This window comes from Coptis chinensis, chromosome 3 (assembly GCF_015680905.1).
Source record: "Coptis chinensis isolate HL-2020 chromosome 3, ASM1568090v1, whole genome shotgun sequence".
NCBI lineage: Eukaryota > Viridiplantae > Streptophyta > Magnoliopsida > Ranunculales > Ranunculaceae > Coptis > Coptis chinensis.
The window spans coordinates 67,189,026-67,196,181 of record NC_141458.1 but is presented as its reverse complement, the minus strand read 5'-3'; the positions used below and the strand labels follow the sequence as shown (position 1 = coordinate 67,196,181).

Here is a 7,156-nt window from a genome sequence, read left to right as displayed (position 1 = left end):
GTTAAATTCTTCATCAATTTGTAATTACAAGTTTGTTACCAACACGAGCATTGTTTAATTAATTTATTCTATCTAGTGAAATTGGTGTTTCAATAGTAAATAAGTACTAGTAGTGGTCCGCTAACTGTTATGCATGGTTGATCATCGTCCCAAACAAGTGTGTATCTAATAGAGAGGGCAGATGGTAAGGGAAGAGGTAGTAAAAAACATACTATATACTCAGTGTAGATTCCCTAATCAAACATGCTTAATGGAAAAGAGCACCAAGGACCACAAGCTCTATAGATCGTACCGTTCTAGGAATACCGTGTATAAGATGGAAATCTTTGGCAAAATGTTTATGGATGATCTAATTGTTAACAACTTCCTGTTTTACGTAAGTGAACTCTCTTTATCGATTCGTACGTTATTACTAGCTTAGTCTGTGATTTATTATTCGGTAAGATATTTATTGATCCTTTTTATATGGTGAGGATTATAGGACCCTCCAGTGCAAAATATATTTACTTGATTTGTTTAACTTGAGCATTTGTTTTAGTTAATATATTTGCATGCAATGGTATGAATATATATATTCAGTTTCTTTTTTATGTATTGATTGTATCTTTTAGGTTGTGTTTGTTATTCTTTTTGAAATGCATTATGGTTTGTGGTGGACATGCTTGGTACTCCTTGTGATTCGCTGCAATTCCTGGATTTGACATTGTGAGGGGCAAGCCATGTAGTACAACATGTTAAGAGGTATGTATATTTTAGGGGATCACTTTGTTATGCATAATTCAAGTTTTTTTTTTGTTGAATTGGCTTTGTTTCACATATAATGGTTGTTAAGATCTGGAGGTTGTGCACCGAACTAATAAGTTACATGTTAAAATTTGATACCAATTGGAGTTGGGTACTTATATCAAAATACTTTCGAGTTGGCTCGTACCACACCATAGACAAAATAATGTATGGTTGTAGACTAGTCAAGGAAGAAGACCATGGCTCACATAAAGACTCTTTCATCTTGTTATTTGTTTAAAACTGACTTTTGAGATAAGAAAACTAAATTATTTCTACTGTGGCAATGACATTTTTGGTTAGGCCTTGTAACTAGATTATCCCCTTTCACACTTAGGGATTTCATTAAGCCCTCTTGGCTCTTAATTGCAAGGTATATGCTGCTATTCTTCTTTGGGTGTTATTCTTCTTTGGATGGAGTGTGTGTGTCTTTCAAGGCTTGCCTGCTACCTGCTGTTGGGTGTTGTTACTGTTGCTTGCTGCTACCATGGACCTGCTTCTCTTTGGTATTTGTTTTTCTTACACATGTTTGTTACTTGTATGTCAGTTTGTTGATGTATATAAATATTTAAGATATTGGTTGGGCTGGGCTTTGAGTTATTTGTGTGTAAAAGATAATTAGTAATAAGATTTTCTCGAATTAGTTTTAAACTTTTGAAGTTTTTACTGAATATAAGCTTATTATGTGGCAGCCCTTGTTTTTCATCCAAAGCAAGTACATCTTGAAGCGTGCCCAAGGAAATAAGCCAACATTGTTGAGGCCTTTTTAAAAATGTTTAATACGGTATCTATCTAACTATCTGTATGGTTGATTTTTTTAGGTGTTTTATTATTTTTTCAGGTGTGATTTTTCATACATATCTATTAATCTGTTCCTAAAGTCTTTAATTGAGACTTGGTTTATCTAGTAAATTATATTGCATTATCGTCTACTTGTACTATTCTAGATATTTACAGTAGGTCAGAAATAGATATTTACAGTAGGTCAGAAGTTGTAATGGTCTTGAAGTGAATTCACAATTAATTTCTTTTACCCCATTTAATTTTCCGGCCAAGGCACATTCGCAACACAATGCTCATATCATTTTGAGTTTTAGAAATGATTGCATGACCCCATGAAGTTCATTTGAAATTTTAGTTCTTTTCTACATTACAAGGCTTTTATTGTAAGTAGTTTGTTTTTCGGATAACTATAGTTGTTGCTATATTTGTTTCACCCTTAAACTCTTGGTACCTATTACCTTAAACTTATATGTTTTGAGTTGTTTATTTGCATATGGATGCATGACCTAAGGATTTCCTAATTGTTATTTTATTTTTCATTTTGTCGAGATGAGTAGTCTTTATTAGTGGAATGCACGCCTAGTGCCTACCAGCTTTCATCTAAGTTCTGAATATTAAGTTTCAATTTAAGATTGAAGTCTATTTAAACTCTGTTGTTAAATGAAATAGGCAACGTATGTGGCATTTGTTTGTTGCCTTGAAGAATGGAGGTGGTCTATACTGTAACAATTTGGAAATTTTCTAACTAGATTTTCTTTCTAGCTAGTAGTTAATTTAATGTAATGTACTTTTTGTATTGTACTTTTCTTTTGGAGGAAAATATAAGTACAATGATAGAATGAATGTTATATTCTTGAATAAGAATGATGGTGTACATGTACATTTTATGGAGCAATTTGTTTTTTTAAATGTGTTGTTTTGGCAAGTTCTAGTGTTCTACAGAGGTGTTATTATGCAGTATTTTTGGCAGAAAAATAAAATAATAATATAATTTAAAAAAAATAAAAAATAAAAAATAGATGACGGTTGTAAAAGAACTGTCATAGTGTAAACTATTTGTTGACATATTTTGTTTCATAAAATGACGGTTCCACCGTAGTCAATGGGCATTTCTTGACGGTTCTAACTATAATTTATAACGGTTACATATGAAGTGTCATAATAAACTTTAGTTACTATGACGTTTTAAAGACTAATATATGTCATAATGGGAGGAACTTTTAAAACGCTTTTCTATCAACCGTCATAATTTTAATGACGGTTTTGGTTGACTTTTTATGACATCCCAACAGTTAGTTTTTCAATCAAAAAGTGTCATGATATGTATTTCATGACAGCTAAAAACTATCATAAAAAACCATTTTTTTAGTAGTGGGAGTCTTCTGGCATGGCTTCCATACTGCACTCAAATGACCCAGACATATATGGTTAATGTGTTCTCGGATTCTTTTTCATTTACGTACGAAATAGGACCTGGTACACATGAGGCATAGGTCGAGAGATTATCAATAACCCTTTCCCATTTCTCAGCTCTTATTTCTTTTCTGAGAGCCTTTCCCATGACAGCCACTGTAAGAGGGTGATGGCCACAACGTTCTAGCAAGCTGTCAGAAACATGCTAAATAATAATAAAAAAAAATGGATGGTTCAGGTCTGACAAAATTAAAAATAAATAAATTGGACAGGGTCAAAGGCTCCAATCAATGGGATCATTGGACTCTGAGCATGGTGCATTTCAGGAATACTATTTTTCTGAATCTAGTTCCTCATCTTGATCTGAGACAAAAGGTAGTTTTACTATTTTTCTCAGGTTCAAATTTATTTGGTGTTAAGAAAATTGATAGAACATGCAACTTTTCGGTGCTCTCAAAAAGAGGACTAGTGCTGAATGCTATCAGTACCTCAAGAAAACAAATCAAATCCAAGCAAATATCTAAGGATTCTCAAGTACACCCAAATAAAATCATTAGAAAGATGAGAGACAATTTACAAAGATAGATTTCAGAAGTTCAAGACTCACCTGAAGCAACGAGAATTTTATATCAGATTGGAGTTAAGTACATTTCAAAATTCATCCTTCTAACTAATGTTCTAGGACCCCTCCTACTGAGGGACATGTTATGTTAAAACACAGATGCCTCAGTAAATGCACAGGCTATAAGACAATAGAATCACTAGAGACAAAAATCGTACTGTTCCAGTGGCTTATATAGGAAGTGGGAAACTGGACTCAGTAATCTTTCAAGAATAAAAAGCTATAGAGGTAGGACCCAAGCTAAATTGCATTCACACGGATACAAAGTGTCTAATACAAGAAAATATAAAAAAATTGAGGTATATCAGATACTGTTGTATCTCACTTACTTCTACCGTTCTACACTCTTTTCTCTTTATTTTTTTCTAGGTATAGCCCTCTCTTGATTGTGAAAAAACCTCCTCTTCTCTCTCCTTCTCTTTCCTCTTTATACCACACTCCCCTTCCATCCCAGTCATACACCCGTCTCTCCATCTCTCGGTCTTCTTTCCCCCACGTGTAGGGTGCCTGTGCTGTATTTATGAGTCCACGGTCCGATCCTGTACAACGCACTCCGATCCTGTACAACGCACTTCCGCAGCGTACGTTACTTCGGGTTCATCCCACCACTAATCTCTCATACTCCGGATCCTACCACCACACATACTATATGTGTCTGATATGTATTCAACGGATTATTTTCAAAAAATGGCGTGTCCATGTAACATAGTCACCCAAGAGATGTTTAGACCTTAATCTACTCAGAGTTGAGGTACGTAGCATCAAATCCAATGAGAGCTATACAAATTGTCAACAACGTCGCAGACCATCCTTTGTTTTGCTTACACTTAATCCAGGTTATCAAGAACCTCAGCTCTTCCTTTATTTTTCTTTCTTTCAAGTTCAGAGACTCAAAGAGAGTAGCAGACCAGTTGGCGTTTCTGAGTAAAGTATAGTAATTATCTGTTGTATTTTGTACCACCTGTAATATAACTCTCACAGGGTAATGTGGAGGATGATGCCCCAAGGAAGGGGTATGTAAGAGTTAAACGATTAACATACAGGTGAGGTCTACCTAACCCCAGCTTAAAAATAAATAAATAAATAAAAATCAACCACAACAACAAGGATTATCATGCTGTGTAACCTGTCCAAGAAAAAGTAGAAATTGAATAAATCAAATAAAGTGTACATCGGACGGATTTGGTTGTCTTATAAGGATTCAACCTGAACAACATAGCTTAGGGAGCAAAATCCAAGCCACCAAGACACAGCAAACCCCCATTAGTATATATAAGTATATCTCACCAGGATTTTCTCTGTGATACCAAGCATAGCTTACAGTATATTCATTCACATGTCGTGACGTTGATAATCAAAGGAGGTGATTGAAGTAACAGTTGATTCTCAGCTGTTTTTTTATGGCTCCTGCTAATTCTGAATGATCTTAGTTTATCTAGTGACTCAGCTATTGATACAGTATTCTCTAGTTATTTTGTTTCGTTTACTGTTCTCTATTCTCCCTTGTAAATATCCTTGTAACCTCTTTTTCGCAATATCTAATACAAATCTTGCTCACTTAGTAAGAATAAAAAAGTCCTTTTGTCCTTGCTGAATCTATTCGAATCAGCAGAAGCATCTTATGGTGCACACTGGAAACTAAACCTTTTCAAATTTACAAAAAGGCATATAAGCATCAAGATTCAGATAAGAAAATTAAAGCTTCTAAAGTGTAAGTGCGTGAAAGGGAAACTAAGCACCAAATACAAACAGGGAAATGGCTTGAATGGGAAAGAAGGATGTTGAGCTTGATGCATATGCAATTATGCAGTATCACAGACAGATGTACCGTCGTTTTGATGATTATCACGTAACAGACCACCTTCGTCAGAAAAGAAACATATTCTAACTACCATAAACCAATTCTTATTGACTACATTCCGTATGTATTAACCAGGTAAAGATATGATTAAAGATCGAGGTCTTCTAGGTTAGTTTCATAAGATGGTAATCATACTCAAAACTCAATACAGGCCATGAGATGATTGGTACTTTTACGGAAGCAGAGAGAAATAATGTGATTTGTTCATACCGGAAGTTCATCCTCCTTGAGTAGGCTATGATAGAGGAGAATTTCTGTGCTTATTTCCTTCGCATCATCTTTGCATATCTCTATCTTTTCCGTCTCTGTTATTTCATAAACAGCTTCTTTTGTGGTCGTGACCAAGAATCTACAACCTTTAGCATACAACTTTATTGGAATATAATTTCTGCAACAAAAACAAACAGTGAATATAAGAAGAATGAGTCACGGATCGGTACGCTCTCTTTAAAGTTGTTTCGCGTCTGTTCTTCTCTATGCCGACAGAAAACATCAACCTCCAGGATACAACAGTTAGGCTATTACTCTTCTCTCTTTACTGCACACAAACCAAAGAAAAAAAGAAAGAACAACTAGACTGATCTTATGATTGCCAAAAAACCTAGTTTAGAAAGTAATGTTTTGCAAATACTCTACAGACGGCTGTAAGAGGCATATATATAAAGGGAAAACGTGGAGCACCTAGTTTCCTGGATTGGAGTCCCTACATTTTTGTTTCCCAATCCATATCCAATTATGTTTCCAAACTTATCCGGAAACAGTTAAGAAAAAAGGTTTGGTTTACCAAAAAGAAGATAAGGGATCAAAAAACCCAAGCCCAAGCCTTCACCTCTTGTTTTATTCAAAATAACACAACAATCTCCCACTTATTCTTGATAAAAACAAAATATAAAATATATTTAAGGGCAATCAATAATAGTTTCAATATGTTATGCATAGATAAAGGTGTCAAAGACTTAAACCTTTAAGTAGTGAAAATTACTCAAAGTATAAGAGTCATAAGTGACTAAGTCTTAAACTTAGGTCTTGAATATACAATAAGTTAGAATCACGCATAACACATCCAGTGTTCTCCTTTCATGTCCTGCACATTAAATGCCTTGTGTCTTCATCCTGGTTCGTGAATGATCTAGAGAATCAGCCCTCATTCTCATAGAAAGCAGCTTGTACTTTCACATTCACTAGGTGAGCCTATCAAGAGTGCTCCTGTAGCTATGCACTCCACCCATAAGGACCATAAAACTTCATTAAGAGTTTTCCTATAAAACTCAACTTATGTATTCGCTTCAGGATATCATGCATTTTATTAATCAAGCATGGAATGATTAATAAACAACAATGCATGACTCATCACCTACATTCTATGACTTGTTCTTCCCTTTGAACCTAGTTCTTGGGATCTCCAGTCTCTAGGTTGGGTTACCATCATAGATGTTCATCTTTCAATTGGCTTCAGTCCCATGCTAGTAGAGCAGTCCACATTATTATATCTCTGGCCAGAGCTTTGGTATGTGAATCTGCAAGGTTATTGTAAGTACCCTCCGTTCTATACTACAGAGCACGTGTCCACAAGGCAGGACGTCTTACTTCAGCTCGTCCCACAATATCAGATCGTACCAACGACCCAACACCCAGGTCGTTACCAACAGCGGTTACAACCATTCATGGAAAGATATCAACTAGCACAATCCTGG

The 7,156-nt window shown here is 35.2% G+C and overlaps 2 long non-coding RNA genes across 2 annotated transcripts; one reads left to right on the top strand and one right to left on the bottom strand.

Annotated features, from left to right (window-relative positions):
• Nucleotides 1-1,226: 1,226 nt before the first annotated feature.
• LOC147510490 (uncharacterized) lies at nt 1,227-2,280 on the top strand. The gene is made up of 2 exons (XR_015218859.1): nt 1,227-1,567; nt 2,236-2,280. It is a non-coding gene; the product is annotated as an uncharacterized LOC147510490 (long non-coding RNA).
• A 1,307-nt stretch (nt 2,281-3,587) lies between these two features.
• On the bottom strand, nt 3,588-6,201 carry LOC147510489 (uncharacterized). Its single transcript, XR_015218857.1, has 2 exons — nt 5,673-6,201; nt 3,588-4,562 (listed from the first exon to the last, which is right to left on the bottom strand). It is a non-coding gene; the product is annotated as an uncharacterized LOC147510489 (long non-coding RNA).
• Between the last annotated feature and the right edge of the window lie 955 nt (nt 6,202-7,156).